Here is a 21,857-nt window from a genome sequence, read left to right on the forward strand (position 1 = left end):
ACGGGCCCTGCCGTATACCCCTCTATAGTAACTTTTCTTTGCTGTACCTCATTTCACTGGGTTGCACTGTAAAAAGCGCATAATGGAAGTGATTGTTTATCAGTACACAAAACGCAGAGAGGAAATTCTCCCCAAGGAGGAACAGACTGAATAGTATTAACGGTGCTTTAAACTGTAATGAATTCCCAGTCTAATTCACTATGAGGTTTCAATTTATACCACATTTAGAGTACTCCAGGTTCAAGTAATCACTGCAGTAATTAGCTTACTTCCAGTCCTCCAAAATAAACCCACTAATTTTTGCAATCAGCCTTCATTTGGTTAATCACCAGTTTAATTGATTTAATTAGTTTGATCTGCAAAATTAGTCAAGTGTAAATACTGTTTTGTAAACAGAGTTTAGCTCCAAGCTGTAAGAGAGGGAATTCTAATTCAAACCTAGAGCGAACAACAAACCCACACATACAGGAGTTTGTTGTGGAGCACAGCAGTGGCAGGATTTCAACGAGGAGGCCTGTGGATGTTCTGCTGAACGCCCTGGAAATGCGTGCTTGTAACTGTAATGCTGACTAAGCTAGGAGAGTCCCATCCCCTTACCAACTATCAACCAACTCCAACACTACCTACAGGCTGTGTTCTGGAGATTGTAAAAACTCCTCGTCCTTTCTCTTTCTAGAGGATCTGGGTCAAATAACATCACTGTTGGGAGTGTTGTCCAGATTTGCATTTCATGTTATCCTTAGTAGTTCAAGTCTGTGCACTAAAGAATATTTTTAACCTTTTCCAAAACAAATGTTATTGCAGTAATGGATTATTGAAGAAAACGTGATTACTTACTTTAACCAGATGTAGCACACGCTGTGTGATGCCAAATACTTCACATTTTACTAAATTTTTGCTATGATAAATTTGATGATAAATTTTTTTTTAAATACTTCCCATGTGAATTCCTATGAGGTGTGAAATTCAGTAGATTGTCTATAGAATATGGTAGTTTTTCCCATGTAACGTCGTGGCCTGGTATGTTGTGACTGACTGGGGAATTAGCAGGAAGGATTTTATTTTGCTAGAATGCTTCTCATTGCTGAGCCACCATTTGTGTTTTCTCCTTGGAATTTTCTACATTCTGGTTGATCTTTATTTATTTAATTTTTTTCCCCTCAACTTGAGGGGCAGAGACACAGAGCTTCCATCCACTGGCTCACTCCCCAAATGCCTGTAATGGCCCCTAACTGGAAACACAGCTGAGAGCCAGGAACTCCATGCAGGTCTCCCATATGTGTGCCAGGAGCTCAGTTACTTCAGCCATTGTCTGCTGCCTCACCAGGGTCTGTATTAGCAGGAAACTGGAGGCGGGCATGGAACCCAATACGAGACGTGGGAGTCTTAACCAGCACCTTAACCACTGCCCCAAATGCCTGCCCCTGGCTGATCTTTCCTTAAAAACATTTTCATATCACTAATTGGACACTTTGGGATTCCTTTAGTTGTACCTCTAGCTGAAATATTTAACTCGGGTTAAACACTATTTTGGAAAAGTGGTGCCAGTAGTAATTTATCAACTTGTTAGTAAAAACTCAAAAGACAAACAGTACGACTAAATAACCAAACTGGATCTATAACCTTCACAATGTAATGAATGCTGACACAGAGGCTGGGAACAGGGACACAGAAGCAGCCTTGCTATTTGCCCTGTTAACTGCCATTGACCTTAAGAAAATCTTATCTATCTAGAAAAAGGAATTGGTCTCTTTTGTTCCAAATACTTCTCAGGTATGCACCCTTCACGGTGCCTCAGCAAGGGCTTCTTCCAGCTCAGGCTTTGACTGATGAGTGAAATAGTAAATATTTTAGGGTTAGCAGGTCATCAGGTTCCTGCCACATTCAACTCTGAAGCTACCATGTCAATATGGGAATGACTGGGTATGGTTAAATTCCAACAAGCCTTCTTTATGGATAATGAAATTAAAATGTCATATCATTTTCCCATGTCACAAAATATTATTTTTCTTTATATTTTGTTCGACTACTTACGAAGGTTTCAACCATTCTTAATTCACAGGCCATACAAAGACAAGAGGCAGGCAGATTCGTTCATAGTTTCTCCACTCCTATTTCAGCTATTACAGCACATGAGGCTCTGAGCATGAGCAAAAACACTATTTCCAAACTCGCCGCTTCCAAGAAATGTCATAATCTGCCATTTACAATGTAATTTCAATGTCAAAATGATTGCCCCTGGCACATAGAAATGGCTTCACACACTGGATCCAAAAGGTGGAGAACTGTTAGAAACAGGGGCTCAGCTGGTGTTCAAGAACAAGATAAGCACAAGAACCACATACAACACAAATTTCCACTGCCTCCCTAGGAGATCCCAAGGCAAAGTCAGGACCACCTCTACCCTTCCAGCTGCCTTTAGTGTTTATTTAACCGCCTTTGGTGATGTGCTATCTATTGTGTTCGTCCACTTTTCACCACTGTAACAGATACAGGAAAGATGCTACTTAGGGAGGAAGTTTTATTTTGGCTAACTGTTTTAGAGGTTCACAGCCCAAGATCAGCGGCCTCATTTGTTAGGGTGGATGAAAATCACCAAAGCTAATTTCCAAACCACAGCATCGGCTGAAGAGTTTTAAATTGTTTTTTTACTTTAACTTGATTCTTAAGTTTACTTATTTGCATTTGAAAGAGACAGAGGAAGATAGAGCACTCCCAAATTCTGGTCCATTCCTCAACTGTCTGCAGCAGTTAGGACTGGGCCAAGCTGAAGCCAGGAACATGGAACTTCCTCTGGGTCTCCCCCAGTGGCGGCAGGAACCCAACTAATTGAGCCATCATCTGTTGCCTCCCAGGATGTGCATAAGGAGGAAGCTGGAATTGGGAGCACAGCCAGGACTCAATCCTAGGCACTCTGATATGGGACACAGGTGTCCCAAGAGGCATGTTAACCCAACTTCTGCTAGACTTGGCTTGAAGCAAAAATACTATGGTTTCCAGAGAGGAGAACTGTTTGAAAAAACCACATGATTTGTCCATTTCTGGAAGGATTCTGAGTCCTCAAATCTCCTCTAGATGGCCTTGTGGAAATATGAGTGCTATTATTCACTTCCCACCATCTCTGACAAAGCCACCAGAACCATCCCTGATCTGACATGATAACTAGATAAGCCCCTAATTTTCTACAAATTCTCTATTGGTAAAAGGTGTATTCATATCATACTGTTTTCTTAGTATTGCTATAGTACTCAAAAATACAGAGAATAGGGTAAAAGGGAGAGTCTGTTTGTTCAGTGAGTCTGTTTTAACCTGTCTTCGCTTCAGCAGCCATGCATACTTGCACCTAAGTGGGAGACCCTTCAGTTTCTCAGAGCTGCATCTTTTCTGTAAAATGGGTTCACACAGTGTAGCTTGCTGACCTTGGGACATTCTCTCCTGGGAAAACTGCATGCAGAAATGCTCTGTATCAAAATGTGACTTTGAGAGGCCAGGCTCTATCCTAGCACATAGGTGTTGAGCATCCTCTAAGCTTGGGAGGCAGAGTTGAGCAGGTGGAAGTAGTAGAACAGGCCAGCTGCCAAAAAGTGGTGCAAGCAACAGTTGCAAGAGTCGGAACCTCCCAGTGTTCAATGGTGTGCAGCTGCCAGGAAGGTCTTGAGGAAGCAAAGGGCTCCACAAGCATTTCAGGTGCTGAGAATGGCATTGCTCTGCCATCGCTCCTCTTAGATATCACCTTTCTCCTGATGAAGCCCTCCTAAGCCAGGTTGGCCTATTTAATTCCCCTCTGCAGATGCACAATGGCCATCTTCTCCTGACTTCTCACTGGACTCAGAAGGAGGGAGTGACTGCCCTGACAATGATTCAGTTCTCATTGTCTCATGAGGTGTGCTTAGGCCCAGTAAGAGGAGGCAATTGGAAGAGCTTATTAGAGCTTGCCTGGGCTTTTTCGGTATAACTAGATCCCTCTAAAATCTTCAAATTGTTTGTGTGGCATTTATCTTTCCTAACAAGGAAAAGGATTTATACTGCAAAATTTAAGCATGTTGGGTATTTAAAAATTCTCAAGGTATTTGTGTGAAATTGGTGAGGGATTCTGTGGAGAAAGAAGAAAACTGCCTCGCAGATGAACTTGTCCACTGGGGAGTGCCACACGTGAGCAGCAGGCGTATTCACACTCAACTACTTTTGCTGCCAGAAGTCCCAAAATTATTTGCCAGAGGGTACCTAAGATTAATACACATATTTGGCCAAGCTACCTGGGGCCCGTAAATTCCTCAGTGTTTTTACATGCAGTATACTTTCCAGATCTTGGGTGCTAATTTGTATCATTTGCAAAAACAACTGTGAACGCTATTTGGTGCTTGCGATGCAATTATCACTAAAGAGGTTTTGGGGTATCTCATTAAACTGAGTCCCATATGTTTTTTGCCCTGGTGATTTGTGTTGATCTGTTCTTTGTCGGTTCTAATTATCAATCAAGATGAATGAATCAGTCACCCACTCAGCCAAGTGTCTGCTTATGCAGACGATCGGAACCCACGCTAAAGAGCTTTCAGAGTTGTCTGTCTTTCCTTGGAATGCACCATTTCCTCTGCTTGCACGCATGGGTGATGGCTCAACATTGCTCTCTGCACTTTCCCTAGTACCCGGGTTGGGGGTATACATGTAATTCATAGTATGCGTGTGCACATAAATAAAGATGCAGAAACATACTCACACACTGCCACACTGACTGTACAGCTCCTCAGAACCCCTTCTTCTTCCCCCACAATATTTTTTACTTGAAGACTTTCATGTGCATCACATTTCCAGGGGGAAATCTCCAATCGCTGAGCTAGGAGAAAAACAGTGCCCTAGGAATCTGATTACAATATTTTAGTATGTTCACGTCCCTCGGAGTTGACACCGGCCTGCTCTTCACAGGGACACAAAGTACCCAGTAGGCAGGCACTCAGTACACCTCACAGGAGACGAGGGCACCTTGTGAATATGCATGAAACCACGGCCTGTTTACCTCTGCTGCCTGCTGCGTCCAGGCTGGCACGCTGGCGAGCCTTCTCCACAGCATTGCTTGGGGGCCAGACTGGCATGATGCCACCACATATGAAATACATGTCTCTTTGTATAGCTGCTTCCAATACTCTTGGGGACAGATTGGCCATTGAACAAAGATTCTTTGAACTAGGAATTCAAATGGCTTTGGGTAGGCAAAAAATGACGATCTCAGAGGCAGAAGGAGGGGGAAGTAGCATCAAACAGCAGGTACAGTAATTTGTTAGCAAATTTCGATGCTGTATTCATCAGCGCATAATATCACAAGAGGGGTCAGGGGTCTTTATTTCAGTAACAGCAGGCACCATCACCTATGTTGTCTAAAGGAAATCAGACTGGAAACCTTGTGTGTGGAAAAGGGGAGTTATTAAACCTCCTTCAGCAAAGATCTATTATAAACATTTTATTGTGCTCATTTCAGTCCATCTATTTATATCACATATAAACATAGACACATAATACTTATACAAATTATGTTGAATATTGAATTGAAATTGAATATACATAATATGTGTGTATGTATATGTGTGCATGTATATAGGCAGTGTTCTGTAGAAGGGAGTTCTCCAATTATCTCAGACAGTTAAAAATGTCATTAATAGACACTGACATAAATTTTTTAAATCACCTTTTTCAACATTTAGAAGATAGCTCTGAAGGAATCCTGCAACCATACCAGCAGGTGCTCAGTAGATCAGTTAGATGTGCACTGGCCTGGAGGAATGAATGGAGCAGGTGCACCCCTGCCCTGAGGACCACTCACTGGCGAGCCAGTTTTCAGGCTGTAAAAATGTTTCAAACCAGCTGAGAGGCAAACTTGCCCTTGGAATTCCTAAGAACCTCGTGATTTCTACAAAAGAATTTCCATAAGGTTCCTCCAAAAAGACCAAAAACTTTGGCAATGTGTATCAAGAAGCTTTGAAAAGGTTGATACCCTTGGACCACTTCTCCCTACCCGGGAACCTATTGTAAAGAAATTTAGCCTGCTGCAGTGCCAGCATCCCATATGGATGCTGTCGGTTAGAGTCCCAGCTGCTTCACTTCTGATCCAGCTCTCTGCTATGGCCTGGGAAAGCAGTAGAAGATGGCCCAAGTCCTTGGGCCCCTGCACTCGTGTGGGAGACCTGGAAGAAGCTCCAGGAGGCTTCGGATTGGCCCCACTCTGGCCACTGCGGCCATTTGGGGAGTGAACAAGTGGATGGGAAGACCTCTCTCTTTCTTTCTCTCTCTCTCTCTGCCTCTGCCTCTCTGTAACTCTGCCTTTCAAATAAATAAATAAATGAATGAATCTTAAAAGAAGAAAAGAAAGAAAAAAAGAAATCAGCCTGGACACCTGACAAGCGTTTTCAGACAAAATGTGAGTTACAGGGTCAATAATGTGTGACTTATATTAGGTAAACTGCCATTTACCAGTGAATTATCATGCAATGGATTATTGTGCAACCACTAAACTTGTTTGCAAATATATATCCATGTAGTCATATGTAATATATATGATCATTATCAATATACTAATATATTTGTTATTATATAATATATAATAATGCATTTACATTAGTGTCTACAGATTTATAACAGGAGTAAACACATATATTATAATGTTAAATTAAAAACTGCATCTCTAGTAATTAGGGGAATGCCGTCTGTAGTAAATTAAGGGAAAAATGCATCTCACAGAAGGGAAAGACAGTGCTGTTTGTCTGGAAGTGTGGCTGTGTGGTTGAGACCCCCTGCCTCCTTCTGCTTTTCCACTTCCAAATCATCTATCCACAATGAGTAGTGATTATTACACGGAAATAAGGTTTAATTTTGGAAATGAACGGGAGAGGATATTAGCCTCTGTAGTCAAAGGCGGTCGGCAGACAGATGGGAATGGTCAGATTTCTTATGGGGCAATTCTACATGGGCTACATCCCTCTCAGGGTTCAGCTGGACCCAAGTGTGGTGTCAGCCCTACATATCTACCTCTGAATCAGGGTGCTGGGTGGGGAACACCTCTCTTGAGTCAAGATTCTCAGAGGGATGCCCACAGGCACCTCCGTTTGTTGTTCTGAGGTGGGACAGGAGACCACTCCTGGCCTGTCACTGCAGCTCTAATTGCCCATGCAGGAGTAGAGAGAGACGCAGAGGCAGACCTGGGACCTTGCAGGGAAGTCTTGGCGCTCTGTAAGGAGGGGGCAGGAATACCCAGGGACCGTCAGCAGTGGCACAATGTGAGATGGTGCCCTGAGAAGTGGAAGGCGGAGAGCCAGTGGGGGTGGAGGCCAACCAGGGGACCAGCATTGCAGGAGGGAGTGCCCTGGGCTGGGGGTTGGGAGGGCTTAGCTGGGAAGCAGCTATTGTCAGATCTACACCCTGAACTCCAGAAGTTTGACAGTTTCATTTCCTTAGGTTTCTTTGGTCTCTTTCCTTCTGGTCCCACCCCCACCCCCACCCCGCATCTTGTCACCGTCTTTCAGACTAGTGTGTCTTGAGCTACTGCTCTTGCTGCAGCAAGAGTGTTGAAGCAGGCCGGGGGCAGAAACAGCAGCTGAATGAAAGCTTAGTCCTACCCATCTTTTTGGGAACAGCCAACTGGTGGCTTTTTATATCAACATCATTTATGATTAGGACCAGAGCACATTTTAAGATGCCTTCCCAATTTCCTTCTAATTAGTTAAAATCACATAGCCACATTTTGATAGAAAATAAAACCTATGCTTAACTCGAAGTCTGAATTTGAGCATAAGCTCCTGTCAAACTTGCACACGTCACCTCTTCAGTAAGTCCTTGGAGGAAGTGTTCTAAAGATAACACCCACAAGGAGAAGGATCTTTAGCGGATCCTTTGGGATGTTCCCTGCTGAAATGGCTCCCCTGCAGTCCACCAGGATGACTTGGATCCCACAGGGTCTCACCTCTTCCTGAGGGCACAACTCCTGCCTCCTCCTCCCTGCCAGCTTAATTGCCAAAGCCTTCTCCAACTTGCTGTCTGCCACCTGACTGTCAGAGAGGCAATGACTGGATAGAAACAAAACACAGGAGATGATGTGACCTACTCTGATCAGTGTCAGACCTCTCTCACCTCACCATACCCCCTGGCAAAAAAAAAGGTGCCCAGAGTAAGAAAGCAAAGAAATCAATATAAAAAAAACAGGTGTAATTGGAGCAGGTGGTGGATTTATGCTTTTCGGAATTATTTTCCTGCCAACAATCAGGAAAGTAATTTAATTTTACATGACAAGCTATACTAAAAGCCAGATCTATGTCATTTCTGTTATGCAAACTTTACTTTATAATTCAAATGGAAAATAAAATAATTAAATATGCACACACACATACACACACACAACATTCAGGTCTTTGAAAAGTTCTCATTTTCCATGAAATATATGGGAGGAGAGGCATGCAGGCACACCTGCATATGTCGCTGTGCCTCCACGGTTCACCAACTGCTGTTTCCTACTACAAATCACAGCTCATTTCTAAGCCTTAACTTAGTGTTAAATAAGAGGCGAGAGTTAATTTAGGAAGCGATTACAGTGGAGGCGTTGTAGAGCAACAGTCATTGCAGCACAATTAGTCTTCAATTTGTAATTGAGAGTTACTCCCACAGGACTAACCCACTGATGAATTTCAAATAAGCAGACTTCAAAACTATAAGGAAAAATGGCTAATTATAAGCTAAGGAGCAGAGGAAGGTGGGAAAAGAAGTGGAATCTATAGGATTCTACTGGTGATTCCTTAAAACCTGGAATCACTAGCAGGTTGTGCAATTAAATTTGACCAGGGGAGCCACCTGCAGAGTAGGAATGATAAAAAAAAAATTGGCCAACAGTGGAATTCACAGAGCACACACTGCTGCCCACTGATTGCAGATAAGGCTCTTGTCTTAACATGGACAAGGACCATGGCTCATGGCTGTGACCAACCTAAAAAAAGTACTTGGGTTTCAGTTCAGGGTATACATCAAAGGTCAAAGAGAGAGGCTTTAGCTTTGCCCACTATGGACTTCAGCAAGTTCACTTACTGTCATGGGCTGAGCCAGTGGGCAAACTGGCCTTTTTGCTAACTGGTGTCACCATTCTGAGGTCTCCCAATCAGCAGCATATGATGAAGATGCTCAGGCCCTGTGTAGATGGCCATAACATGAGCTCCATTGGCTGCTCTTCTGGCAGCAACAGCAAAAGACCAACTTCTAGTCCTTCTTTCTGCATCAAGCTTCCATCCAGCTGCATCCCAGTCTGCCATTGCTCCTGAGAAGTGGCAAAGAGAAAAGGGCACTTCTCACTCTTGGTGATGCACCCAAAAAACAAAGGCCTGGCTGCCAGGAAAGCCACCCCACTGCATCCTCTTTTTCTCCAGTGGCTCCAGCCATAGGTAGCTTTATTATAAGAGACGTGGACATCATGTGATGTGGAGGGCCAGGCAGTGCCCACAATGTAGAAGGTGTGCAGTGCCCAGTTGACTGGGACATCTGTAGAAGCCCACAAAACAATCCTAGAATTCCAGAAACTAGGATCTGAGGCAGCTTCCTCCTTGATTTTTTGGCAAATCCAAATAAACAAACACTTGATCTCAAGAATCTCATTTTACTAGGGACACCCACCCACTACTCCTAAGTGAGGGGGAAAACGCTTCCTGTTGCAGCCTTGAGACCTATAAAGGATCGTGTTTCACTTTAGTGCACTGGCCCACTGTGGCTATTTCATGCTTTCCTTCTAATAGCTGAGCCCCTGTTTCATTAGAAGTGGGTTTATCCCTTCCAGCTGGTGATGGGCATGGCTCAGCCCTGCTAATGTTCTGCACTCTCGTGGCCACCATAACTGTCTCAAGAATAAGCACACAACTCAGATAGGGCCAGACTGCCTTCATGAGATCTTTCTATGTAGGTTCTGGGAGAAAGAAGGGCTCTTCTCTGCTGGGGTCATGAGATAAAAGGACTGGGTAAGCCAAGACCTGCTCAGAGTCATCTTTTCTCCCATGTGGAACAACTTGGTCAAGAATGAAGCCAACTCGAACGAATTAGAGAGATTCTAATGAAGACAGACATCACTGAGCCTCAGGATCCACCTATGCCTAAAGCCAGAGAGTCCACTCTTTCAAACTCCTTCAACCAATACACTGCTTTTTGGCTCAAGCCAGTTTGAGCTGAGTTTCCATCACTTGTAACATTGAAAGTCTAGGCTTACAGCAAAGAGAGAATGGAGTCCACATCAGAGTCTCCATCAGGCCCAAAGTTTACAACTATCCAACCCATTTCTGCAGAAGCCGCATGTAGGTTGAAGAAGGGGAATAATGGAGACACTTAATCAAATATTTTTGTTCTGAAAGTCAGGCTTAGGAAAAGCGGTTCTCCTGGAAGCTATGTGTTCCTTGATGGCAGGAAACATATTTGTCTTGTGCATTCAGTATTCCCAGAAAAAAAGTGGATGCTCAGAAATTTGACCAAGTTGGCAACATTGTGATGATGTTAGATATGACGAACAAATTCATTACAATAAATTTAGTTATTTTTACTGTATGGTTCCATAGAAGGTCTGAAGTGGGATTAAGCCTGATTGTCCCCAGTATCTCTCACTGTAGAACAGGGTCCCTAGCATGTACTACATATTAAAAAATTTCTGGGCATAGTGCTGTGGTGTAGCGGGTAAGGCTGCCGCCTACAGTGCTAGCATCCCATATGGGTGCCAGTTCGAGTCCTGGCTGCTCCACTTCCAATCCAGCTCTCTGCTATAGCATGGGAAAGCAGTGGAAGATGGCCCAAGTCTTAGGGCCTCTGCACCCACATGGGAGACCTGCAGGAAGCTCCTGGCTCCTGGCCTCGGATCGGCCCCACTCTGGCCATTGTAGCCAATTGGGGAGTGAATCAGCAGATGGAAGACTCTCTCTCTCTCTGCCTCTCCTTTTCTCCTGTATAACTCTGACTTTCAAATAAATAAATAAATACATCTTTAAAAAACTTCTGTTGAGTGAATTAGACAACAGTAGGAATTTCAGAAGAATTGATGCCAAAGAGATGAAGGAAGGTAGACACATTTGAGAGATGTAGAGTATAGAAATGGCAAAATGGGTTGCACGTCAAAATGAGTGAGAGGAAGAAGGCAAGAATTACTCTTAGATTTCTGGTTTAAAAAATGGGAGGGTGGAAGTGTCAAATGAGATGGGGGGTAGGCCGGCGCCGCGGCTCACTAGGCTAATCCTCCGCCTAGCGGCGCCGGCACACCGGGTTCTAGTCCCGGTCGGGGCGCCGGATTCTGTCCCGGTTGCCCCTCTTCCAGGCCAGCTCTCTGCTGTGGCCAGGGAGTGCAGTGGAGGATGGCCCAAGTGCTTGGGCCCTGCACCCCATGGGAGACCAGGAAAAGCACCTGGCTCCTGGCTCCTGCCATCGGATCAGCGCGGTGCGCCGGCCGCAGCGCGCCGGCCGCGGCGGCCATTGGAGGGTGAACCAACGGCAAAGGAAGACCTTTCTCTCTGTCTCTCTCTCTCACTGTCCACTCTGCCTGTCAAAAAAAAAAAAATGAGATGGGGGAGGCAAGGGGAAAAGCAGGTGGGGGTTGGAGAGAAGGAGTTGAGCTTGGACATGCTTGAGATGTTTTCAGATGCCAAGATGGGCTGTTTCTTGTGAGCCACAGCTGCCCAGGGCTTGGGGAGCAAGTCAAGAAAAGTGAGCAAACTCAGCCACTGGGAATCTTCTGAGTGTCTCATGTTTATATTAGTTATTGGTTTTATGGGGCTAGTGGAGTGTCCTAGCTTTCTAACTACCAAGAATTTGTATAAGAAAACAACAGGGAGGCTGGCAACATGGCTTAGCAGGTAAAGCTGCTGCCTGCAATGCCTGCATCTCAAATATACAGCAGTGCTTTCCAATCCAGCTCCCTGCAAATGGCCTGGGAAAAGCAGTGGAATGTGGCCCATGTGCTTGGGCCCCTGCACCCACATAGAAGACCTGGATGAAGCTTCTGGCTTCAGCCTGGCCTAGCCCAGGCTGTTGTGACCATCTGGGGAGTGAACCACATGATGGAAGATCTCCTCTCTCTCTCTCACACCCTCTCCCCACTCTGTAACTCTGACCTTCAAAACAAACAAATTTTTTTTTTAAAAAAAGAAAGTAATAGGGTGCGGTGGCTTACTTTGGTGGCATATAGGACAGCAAGGCTCAGTCAACTCTTTCCAGTACTTTCACATATAAAGCAAATCCTTTAAACACAACAACTAAGCACCACCCTTTCATTTTGATTTGTTCTGGTATTTGATATTCACTTTCCTTGGATCCTCACTAAATTCTAAGTGCTGAGATACAAAAACACTGATAGAAACAAACTGGGAAAAATACTGAGCATTAATAGCAATTACCAGTAGACGATCAGACAATAAATGATTTTTATGTTCTTCTCTTAAATTTCCAAGTGTTTGGAAAAAAATGAAGTCATATATTAATTTTATAATATTGTCTTGAGGCCTGTGCATCTTCTTAGTTTATGTTCTGATTGGACAGTAAAACCCAGAAGTATTAAACACTAACAGCAAGATGGAAATACTAAGGAGAAGAGCTCATTTGTTGAAGGAATGAATTATTTCCAGGAATAAAGAGTAGATTCATCTTTTTAATTTTATTATTCATTGTTGCAATGGTAAATTACTGCTTTGAAAATTCCTTGCTATTTTACATTTAAGAATTGGCACACATTTCCATTCTTTCCACCAATGGAATTATAAGAATGTTTCAGGAGCTGGCATTGTAGCACAGGTTAATTCTCCACCTATGGCACCAGCAACCCATGTGGGTACCGGTTCTAGTCCCGGCTGCTTATCTTCCAATCCAGCTCTCTGATATGGCATGGCAAAGTAGTAGAAGCTGGTCCAAGCATTTGGGCCCCTGCACCCACCTGGGAGACCCAGAAGAAACTCTTGGCTCCTGGCTTCAGATCGAATAGGCGCAACTCCAGCTATTGCAGCCATTTGGGAAGTGAACCAGCAGATGGAAGACCTTTCTGTCTCTCCCTCTGACTGCCTATAACTCTACCTCTCAAATAAATAAATAAAATCTTTTTAAAAAAAAACAATAAGAATGTCTCAGGAAGAAAACACCAAGGATATTGTATGTGTGTGTGTGTGCACATGCATACATGTATATGTATGCAAATACATGTGCATATATAATGTGTATATGCAGGGGTATGTGCATGTATTTATTAATCTGTACACAGGGGCATTTTCACTCTAAAACATAAAATAAGACTTTGACAATTTTTATAATAATTATCTATGGCTATGTTTATGCCATATTAAAAATAATCCAGGAAATTTATCTAAGGAAATACAGTAAAGAGTATTGTGCAGCATTGTTCATGCAAAGCAATCTACAGGCAAATCTCCCACCTTTTATTCAGCTGCTTCTGCAGTATTATCCCTGTGCTGTGTGTGAGCTTCTACCCATCAGCAGGACCAACAAGTGTTACACTGATCAGCTCATCTCTGTAAAGGGGTGACTTTTCCAGACATTCTCTCTTTAAATCCTCTCCCAGCTGTGCGAGGCATTCAGTAATTCTCACCCTGCATCTCTCAGGGCCTTATTTATTGCAAAATGGGGATGTCACTGTCCGCCCCACAGGGTGGCCCCAGAGGCAGGATGCTATAGATGAGCACACAGCCTTTGGAATAAAAGCAAGCTGGGGTCAAAGTCCCAGCTCTGCCACTGATTGGCTGTAAGACTTCAGGCAAAGTTCATCACTTGCCCAACTGCCTAGTTCTTTGTCAACAAAGTGGGGGCAATTCCCAGGATGATACTAGAAGTATCCATTCAGAGGGCTGAAATGGAGGCAGGCATTGTGGCACAGCAAGTTAAGCTACTAGTTAGGACATCTACGTCCAGTATCAGAGTACCTGGTGCAAGTTCTGGCTGCTCTGCTTCTGATGCAGCTTCCTGCTAATGTATCCCGAGAGGCAGAAGGTGATGGGTGGCTCAAGGGTTTGGATCCCTGCCATCCACATGGGAGATTTGGATGGAGTTCCTGGTTCCTGATCCTTGCTTCAGCCTCACCCAGATGTGGCTGCTGATGGCTTTGGGGAGTGAACCAGCAAATGGATGATCTCTTTCTCTAATGCTCTGCCTTTCAAATAAGTAAATTAACTGTTTAAAAAGAGTTGACTATGCCTAGCATATAGCAAGCAGCTAACAAATGCTAGGCGTTGCTATGCCTGATTAAGTGATTTATTCAGGGATCACATAAATAATGATGGCAGTGGTCTCACTAGAAACCTCATTTCTTTTTTTAAAAAATTATTTTCATTTTATTTGAAAGGCAAAGAGACAGATACAGAGAGAGATTTTACATCTGCTAGTTCATTCCACAAATGCCAGCAACAGCCCTGGCTGAACTGATCTGAAGCCAGGAGCCCTGAACTCAATTTGGGCCTCCCATGTGTGTGGCAGGAACTCAAGTACTTGAGCTATTACCTGCTACTTCCAAGGGTACACAGCAGTGGGAAGCTGGAACAGAAGTGGAGTCGGGTCTTGAAGCGAGGCCCTCCAACATGGGATGTGGGCATTGTCCAAGCAACAGCATACCCAAGCCCTCATTTCTTAAGGCCTGACCTGCCCCTACCTCCCCTAGCCAACACAGCCAGGACCATGGCAGCTCAGTGTGCTCATTCAAGGGTTCTTGATCAATATTTGGAAGGGTTGTGGTAACTTTCCTAGTGATCCGAATACTTCCCTTCCCTCAGTCAAAACTGGTAGCACTGAGGTTCCCCCTTTTCAACACAACCCCTCAGTGTAAGGGCAAAGGGAATCCACTGCAGCTTCTCCTTTCCTGAAGTATCAATGATGGGTACTAGCTATTGGCCATTCTTAAGCAAAACGAGGACCTTAGAAATAGGTTGTCTGGGCCAGTGCTGTGGAACAGTAGGTTAAGCCTCCGCCTGCACCACCAGCATCCCATATGGGCACCAGTTCATGTCCCAGCTGCTCCTCTTCCAATACAGCTCTCTGCTAACAGCCTGGGAAGCAGTGGAAGATGGCCCAAGTCCTTGGGCCCCTATATCTGTGTGGGAGACCTGGAAGAAGCTCCTGGTTCCTAGCTTCGGATCAGCCCAGCTCTGGCCATTGTGGCCATTTGGGGAGTAAACCAGAGGATAGAAGACCTCTCTCTCTCTCTCTGTCTTTCCCTCCCTCTGTCTATAACTCTACCTTTCAAATAAATAAATAAATAAATAAACTCTTAAAAAAGAAATAGGTTGTCACCATTACTAAAAAAAAGAACATATCTTCCACATCCTTCCACCATCAATAAAAAATTCATCATGGATGCCTTGGCTTTTAAATCTACATTTGAGAAAGCAAGATTATTTTAGAATTTTAAAAGTATGAGAAATGTCCTTGAAATAATATTAATGGAATACTAAACGCTGCTAATTATTCATGCAAAATGACCAGTTATATAAAAGTTCACAGTAAACATTTATACCTGCCACACACTCTCCTGCAAGGCACCGCTGTACCCATTATGGAGCAGGTATTACAACCACTGTTGTGTAGATGAGAATTCTGAGGCTCTGAGAAGTGAGGTAAATTACCCAAAGACAACAGCCAATAAACGACAGACCTGCGATTTGAATGCAGGTTGGATGACTTTAAATTCAATGCGCACAGCATTTCATCACAGCTGCCTTTTTAGATGTGGTGGGCATTAGTGTCACATCTGTGATCCATGTTGCATAAGGACATCCACACCCTGGAAGAGCACGGCGTAATGAAAAGAGGACAAGGGCAGCCGCTTAGCCTAACAGGTAAGACGCTGCATCCCGAGTGCCTCGGTTCAATTCCTGGCTCCAGCTCCTGACTCCAGCTTCCTACCAATGCAGACCCTGGGAGGTGGCATTAATAGCTCAAGTAATTAGGTTCCTGCACACATGTGGGAGACCTGGACTGAGCTTCCAGCTCCTGGCTTCAGCCCAGCCCCAGCCACGTGCACATTTAGCAGGTGGGGTATTTCTCTCTCTCTCTCTCTCTCTCTCTCTCTCTCTCTCTCTCTTTCTCTCTCTCTCTCTCTCTCTCTCAAATAAATAAAAATAATAATAAAATAGAAATGAAGACTGGGCCCAAAGCAAGAGAAAACAGTTCCCACTCCACCTGCCATTAAATGCCCACGTGACCTTAGAGAAGTTCCTTGAGTATTTTTTTTTTTTTGACAGGCAGAGTGGACAGTGAGAGAGACAGAGACAGAGACAGAGAGAAAGGTCTTCCTTTTGCCGTTGATTCACCCTCCAATGACTGCCATGGCTGGCGCGCTGCAGCCAGTGCACCGCGCTGATCCAATGGCAGGAGCCAGGTGCTTCTCCTGGTCTCCCATGGGGTGCAGGGCCCAAGCACTTCAGCCATCTTCCACTGCACTCCCTGGCCACAGCAGAGAGCTGGCCTGGAAGAGGGGCAACTGGGACAGAATCCGGCGCCCCAACCGGGACTAGAACCTGGGGTGCTGGTGCCGCAAGGCGGAGGATTAGCCTAGTGAGCCGTGGCGCCGGCCATTCCTTGAGTATTGAAAGCCTTTGTTTTCTTTTGCTGGACTAAACCAACCAGAAAACTTCATGATTTCTAAGATCCGTGGTTCTATTTGTATTTATTTGGCTTTAACATTTAACTACTACATTTTATTATATTGATCTGTCGGTTCTGAAAAATACACCAAAAAAGGGCCATTAATTTGGAAAGAAGTAAATTAATTTGGTCAAGATACAACGCGAAGCTTCAAAACATCATTGAGGCTCCATCAGGGGTGGGGAATGTCTGGCCTGTGGGCCATATAAGGCCCGTGAGATCATCTGGTCTGATCCTGCCAAGGCAACCACAGGCTGGACTTGAAATTCCATAAGTGTGTGCAGCAGGCTAATTTTAAGTTCATAATTTTGTATGGCTTGCAAATGATATTATAAATATCCAAATGGCCCTTGGCAGAAAAATGGTTCTCCACTCCTGCAAAATTAACACAGGGGCAGACAGTTAGCCTACTGGTTACGATGCTGGTTAAGATGCCTGTGTCTCACATTATAATGCCTGGGTTCGATTTTTTAGCTCCAGTTTCTGCTAATGCAGACCCTAGGAGGTGGCATGGTAGATCAAGTGATCAGATCCCTGTCACCCACATGGGTGACTTAGGTTGAGTTTCTGGCTTCTGGCTGTGATCTGGCAAAGCCCTAGCTATTGTGGGCATTTCAGAGGTGAGCCATCAGCTGGGAGCTCTCTTGATCTCTCTTTCCTCAAATAAGTAAAAAAACGTTGTAAGTCAATACAAAATGGCAAGGATGCAGGGAAAACAGTACTCTCATAGCACTGGACAGTGGCTAGACTAGAACAATCCTTCTTGAGGGTAATTTGGCAAATACCAAATATAAAAATCTGGGGTCTGGTGCTGTGGCATTGTAGGTTAAGCTTCTGCCTGCGTCACCGGCATCCCATATGGGTGCAAGTTCAAGACCCAGCTGCTCCATTTCCAACCCAGCTCCCTGCTAATGACCTGGGAAAGCAGTGGAAGATGGCCCAAGTCCTTGGGCCCCTGCACCCATATGGAAGACCTAGAAGAAGTTCCTGGCTCCTGGCTTCAGGATAGTCCCAGTTCTGGCCATCGTGGCCATCTGAGAAGTGGATGGATGATCTCTCTGTATCTCCCTCTCTCTATAACTCCATGTCTCAAATAAATTAATAAATAAATCTTTTTTTAAAAATCTGACCTAGAGAATCCATTTCTAGGAATATACCCTGTAGTTGTAGTTGTAAGAATATCCTGCCATCATATATGTCCATGTGCACCACTGTCTGTGGCTGCAAAGGATTCCAAACAACTGAAGTGTCCACCAATAGGGGATTGGTTAAGTAAGTTAATGTACAGTCATTCTATGTAATATCATGCTGTTCTTTAGAAAAATGAAGCAGATGATAAGTGCTAACAGGGAACACTCATGAAATACTTTGCTAACTTTTTTTGGTGCTGGACAATGCATAGTAGGTTCTTGTGGGGTATGCCATTTGTGTTTGGGTGTGGGTAAAATATCGTTGGAGGGGCAGGTGTTGTGGTGCCATAGGTTAAGCTGGTACCCCATATGAGCACTGGTTTGAGTCCTGGCTGCTCCACTTGGGATCCATCTCTCTGCTGATTTTCCTGGGAAGCAGTTGAAGATGCTCCACATGTTTGGGCTCCTACTACCCATTTGGAAGACCTGGATGGAGATGTAGGCTCCTGACTTTGGCCTTTCCTATAAATAAATAAATACCTCCAGACAGACAAAGCAGCCACTGGAGAGAGGAGTGAGGCTCTGTGGGGTGGAGGTGAGAGGGAGACCCCCTATTTTGTTTGTTTTGTTTTGGTTACCATACATGTGTATTACTAAGTGGATGGGTAGAGGAAGGATGAGTGGATAGATGAATGGATGGAGAGTGAGCTAAAAGCCAGCCGATAAGTACCAATGTCACATGAAATTAGGCCAAGAAACAACTTGTTGGATCTGTATTTAGAACCTCTGGCCAAGACCACATGTGGTTCATGCAACTGATGCCACCTTGTGAGCCAGCAGCAGAAACAGGGACTACGCTGGGAGTGTTCTGACCACCCCCACAGAGCTGCAGGTTATTGCACACAAACCTATATCTCCCTCACAGATGGACAGAGCAGAGAGGGGAAGTAACTCACCCAAGGGCACACAGCATCAGGTTTTGAACCCAGGCTTGCTGATGGCAAAGCCGCTAACCTTATTTATCACCAACTAAAATCAACCGTGGTGTTGCAATCCACTACAGCTTCATACAATATGGACTGTGCCCACGGGCAAACTGGGGGAAAAATGTGCTCAATAAGTGCTTTCTGCTAGGCTTCGTCTTGCACTAAATAAAAGTGATCAACTCATTCCAGATGTGTTGTGGAGGTCAGGGGAGTTGGGCTTCTCCCTAAGTGGTCAGACCCACAATACCCAGAATAAGCTCCTTGCATGGGCTCACCGTGCTCTGCTCTGCACTAATCCCAGTCCTGTTTCTCCCTGCAGGAGAGACGGGTGCCTGGCCGCCAGCCGGCCGCCCCTGTCTGCGGCTGAGGTCCCCTAGCTGCCCTGGCCCCGCACTGCGGAAAGCAGCACTGCCTCCCAGACGCTCATCATCATTATTTCCTGGAAAGGCCCTCGGAGACCTTGAGCATGAAACAGCCTCTCTGCAACCGAGGGATGCTCTCTGGTCTGCGCGGTACCCACAGGGATGCAGCAGCAGTCGCGGAATCAAGAAAACTACCGACACGGATCTGAGATGACTTTGAAAACAGCAGCGACAAAAAAGCCCTGGGCTGCCTGTAGGAAGAGCGCCGCCTCACCGCCTCGCAGCGACGTCCGCGCAATTACCGCGCTCACCTGAGCCTCCAGCCGGCAAGAGCTTCCCAGGGCCCCTCCTCGCTTCTCTCCCCTCTCTCTGTAGTCTGGATGCCCTAAATCGCCTCGGCAGGGCGGCTGCACCTGAAAAACATCGTTCTTTTAGACTGGGTTCCTTTCCACATAGGCCACCCCAACCTGCCTGAGCTAGTCCTGCCAAGCCGCCCGGTACCAGGTTTGCAAAAGATACACCTATATATGTGTGTGTATCTCCAGATGGTTTTGGCTTAGCGAAAGTACATGTTCTTGTGAAGCGATTGTGAATATTCAAATACTGTAATTGGAGATGATTTACATTGTTTTGAATTAACTAAAATTCCATTGTTAAGCACAAATACTGTCCCACTAAATCATCACGCTTTTAATAGGTCCACGTGAGCAGGGTACCGAGCGCATTAGGATTTATAACGCTCCCGGGGAGCTGACCACTGTATTATGCTTCCTGCTGCTAGGTAATATGCATGACACATTTCTGGACACTAATTCATTTATTTAATAGTAACAGTATGCAAAAACAGAGTTCAAAATGAGGCTGACAAAGAAGGTATAAAAGTTTTATTAATCCATAGCTAATCAAAGGCCAGTGGAAGCCATATAATGGTGGCATTTACAGACCATATCGAATGTGAATAAATTAAATTTTTGTTTCCTAAAATCTTACTAATAGGATGTATTCGGCTTGAACCATTTATACTTTTAATTACAAAGGTAGACAACTTAGAGCCGGGTCCTCGCTGTACTTGCTTTAACAGCCACAACTTGGCTTCCAGGATCAACCCAAATCCTTGCCTAAGCTATTGTCTCGAACAGGATCAACACGAGCTGCCTCCTGCCAAAAGCTACAGCGTTGTTTATTTCATTATGGGCTTAATTGGATGCTGTCAATCATTCGAAAGTTATTTTTCTCAGGAAGACAAAGAGTATCTACTTTATCATAATCCCAGCCCCCGATCACTACACAAAGCACATAAGCAGGTGGCATAATGCCTCTCGCACAAAACCTTTTTTCCAGTTTGATGGCTCAGTTATGCAACAAATCAGAGCAAAGCCAGAAAGAGTTTGAAGTACAGGCAGAGGAGAATATCGGGAAAGGCCAAGAAACACAGAAGTGAGTAGGAACAATGATTGCTTTGGCTTCGTTCAGTTGCATGAGTGGGGAGAATATTTGTTCATCGTTTGAGTCAAAACAGAAAGAAAGTAAGACCTCTGAAACATAAACACCTCTCTTCCAGAATTCTAAGCACATTCTCCTGCTCAGCGCATTCTGCAGCAATCAGCTAGTTCTAACATAATAACCTTCTGTGAGTATTATTCTCGTATTGAAGGTGAGAAAGAGATCACAGAATTATCTATTGCAGTATTTTCCTGAGTGTATTTTGCAGAGCGCAAGCTAAAGAGCTTTTGGCTATGAGAGAGGTTTTATGTTGAAGAAGGGTTCCATGGTCAAATAAGTTTGGGGAATCCTGTATTAGACAAAGCTGTGTAATGATGTATCTATATCTTAGATTTTTTTCAATGTCATTAATGTGCCAGTGGACATTATAATTCTTTCAAAGAAAGATATGGCATGAAATATTTTTTGTATTTATATGATCATAGAATTTTAAAAAAATTTTATTTATTTTATTCATTTGAAAAGCCTAGAGAGAGAGAGAGAGAGAGAGAGAGAGATCTCATATCTGCTGTTTCACTCCCCAAATGCCCATAACAGCCAGGGGTGGGCCAGGTTAAAACTGGGGACCAGGAACTCAACCAAGTCTCCCATGTGGGTGGCTGGAATCCAATTACTTGAGTGATCACCCCTGTCTCACAGGATACACATTAGGAAGCTGGATTTGGGATGGGAGCAGGGCCTGGAGCCTAGACATTCTGATAAGGGATGCAGATGTCCCAGCTGGCATCTGACTGCTATTCCAAATCTTCCTCTCTGATCATGGAATTTTTACCGAGAAGAAAGACTGACCTATCACAGAACTCAACTCAAGAAGCAGCAATAGGGGCTGGCTCTGTGGCACAGCAGGTTAAAGCCCTAGCCTGCAGTGCCAGGATTCCATATGGGCACTGGTTCAAGTCCCAGCTGCTCCACTTCTGATCCCGGTCTCCGCTATGGCCTTGGAAAGCTGTAAAAGATGGCCTAAGTGCTTGGACCTCTGCACCCACCTGGGAGACCAACAAGAAGCTCCTGCTTCTGGCTTCAGATTGGCCAAGCTCCAGCTGTTGCAACCATCTGGGGAGTGAACCAGCAGATGGAAGACCTTTTTTTCTCTGTCTCTACCTCTCTCTCTGTTACTCTGCATTTCAAATAAATAAATAAATCTTTAAAAAAAAGCTGCAGTGATATAAGGCATTGCACTCAGGACCTAAAATGGACCTTGACTCTTTCCTGGAAAGTCTCCAAATGCTGTGTCCACCACACCTATT

General features: G+C 44.6%; 1 long non-coding RNA gene across 1 annotated transcript in view; it reads right to left on the reverse strand.

The window, feature by feature from the left end:
* The window catches only part of LOC127483736 (uncharacterized), a 35,570-nt gene extending 16,047 nt beyond the window's left edge, over window positions 1–19,523 (reverse strand). The window contains exon 1 of the long non-coding RNA XR_007910368.3: window positions 19,419–19,523. This is a non-coding gene — a long non-coding RNA (uncharacterized LOC127483736). The remainder of the gene's footprint in view (window positions 1–19,418) is intronic.
* Window positions 19,524–21,857: the final 2,334 nt, after the last annotated feature.

The sequence above is a fragment of the Oryctolagus cuniculus genome, chromosome 12 (assembly GCF_051225735.1).
Source record: "Oryctolagus cuniculus isolate XC-2025 breed Fujian yellow rabbit chromosome 12, ASM5122573v1, whole genome shotgun sequence".
NCBI lineage: Eukaryota > Metazoa > Chordata > Mammalia > Lagomorpha > Leporidae > Oryctolagus > Oryctolagus cuniculus.